Source organism: Tursiops truncatus, chromosome 6 (genome assembly GCF_011762595.2).
Source record: "Tursiops truncatus isolate mTurTru1 chromosome 6, mTurTru1.mat.Y, whole genome shotgun sequence".
NCBI lineage: Eukaryota > Metazoa > Chordata > Mammalia > Artiodactyla > Delphinidae > Tursiops > Tursiops truncatus.
In genome coordinates, this window is record NC_047039.1 from 52,367,564 (window position 1) to 52,369,690 (window position 2,127).

Below are 2,127 nucleotides of genomic sequence, written 5' to 3' on the forward strand. Positions count from 1 at the left end.
TTAAAGTAATTATTGGCAGGTGTGTACTTATCACTGTTTTGTTAATTGTTTTCTGGTTGTTTATGTAGTTCTTCTGTGTTCCTTTCTTCTTCTCTTGCTCTCTTCCTCTGTGATTTGATGAGTTTCTTTAGTTTTATGTTTGGATCCCTTTCTTTTAAGTTATTGTGTGCCTATTGTAAGTTTTTGATATGTGGTTACCATGAGGTTCATGTATGACAACCAGTCTATATAAAGCAGTCTATTTTAAGTTCAAACGCATACTAAAAATACTATATTTTAACTCCCTCCACTTGCTGTTTTACTTTTTTGACATCAGATTTTCTGTCTTTTAAATTGTGTATCCCTTAATTAATTATTGTAGTTATAGTTGATTTTACTACATTTGTCTTTTAAAATTCACACTAGCTTTGTAAATTATTGATCCTTTAATATATGTTTGCTTTTACCAGTGATATGTCTCCTTTAATATAATTTCTTAGTTTTAGTTATGGCCTTTTCTTTTCCATTTAAAGAAATCCCTTTAATATTTCTTGTATGGCTGGTTCAGTGGTGATGAATTTCTTTAGCTGTTGCTTGCCAGGGAAACTCTTTTTTTTTTTTTTAACATCTTTATTGGAGTATAATTGCTTTACAATGATGTGTTAGTTTCTGCTGTATAACAAAGAGAATCAGCTCTATGTATACATATATCCCCATATCCCCTCTCTCTTGCGTCTCCTTTCCATCCTCCCTATCCCATCCCTCTAGGTGGTCACAGAGCAATGAGCTGATATCCCTGTGCTGTGCAACTGCTTCTCACTGGCTATCTATTTTACATTTGGTAGTGTATATATGTCCATGCTACTCTCTCACTTCATCCCAGCTTACCTTTCCCCCTCCCCGTGTCCTCAAATCCATTCTCTACATCTGCATCTTTATTCCTGTCCTGCCCCTAGGTTCATCAGAAACACTTTTCTTTTCTTTCTTAGATTTCATATATATGTGTTAGCATATGGTATTTGTTTTTCTCTTTCTGACTTACTTCACTCTGTGTGACAGACTCTTGGTCCATCCACCTCACTACTAATAACTAAATTTCGTTTCTTTTTATGGCAGAGTAATATTCCATTGTATATATGTGCCACATCTTCTTTATCCATTCATCTGTCGATGGACACTTAGGTTGCTTCCATGTACTGGCTATTGTAAATAGTTCTGCAATGAACATTGTGGTACATGTATCTTTTTGAATTATGGTTTTCTCAGGGTATATGCCCAGTAGTGGGGTTCCTGGGCCGTATGGTAGTTTTATTTTTAGTTTTTTAAGGAAGCTCCGTACTGTTCTCCATAAAGGGTGTATCAATTTACATTCCTACCAACAGTGCAGGAGGGTTCCCTTTTCTTAATACCCTCTCCAGCATTTATTGTTTTTAGATTTTTTGATGATGGCCATTCTGACTGGTGTGAGGTGATACCTCATTGTGGTTTTGATTTGCAATTCTCTAATGATTAGTGATGTTGAGCATCTTTTCATGTGCCTCTTGGCCATCTGTATGTCTTCCTTAGAGAAATGTCTATTTAGGTCTTCCACCCATTTTTGTCTTTTGGTTGGAGCATTTATTCCATTTACATTTAAGGTAGTTATTGATATGTATGTTCCTATTACCATTTTCTTAAATGTTTTGGGTTTGTTTTTGTAGGTCTTTTCCTTCTCTTGTGTTTCCTGCCTAGAGAAATTCCTTTGGCATTTGTTGTAAAGCTGGTTTGGTGGTGCTGAATTCTCTTAGCTTTTGCTTGTCTGTAAAGGTTTTAATTTCTCCATCAAATCTGAATGAGATCCTTGCTGGGTAGAGTAATCTTGGTCGTAGGTTTTCCTCTTTCATCACTTTAAATATGTCCTGCCACTCCCTTCTGGCTTGCAGAGTTTCTGATTAAAGATCAGGTGTTAACCTTATGGGCATTGCTTGCATATTATTTGTTGCTTTTCCTTTACTGTTTTCCACATGTTTTCTTTGTATTTAATTTTTGATAGTTTGATTAATATGTGTCTTGGTGTGTTTCTCCTTGGATTTATCTTTATGGGACTCTCTGTGCTTCCTGGGCTTGAATGACTATTTCCTTTCCCATGTTAGGGAAGTTTTCAACTAT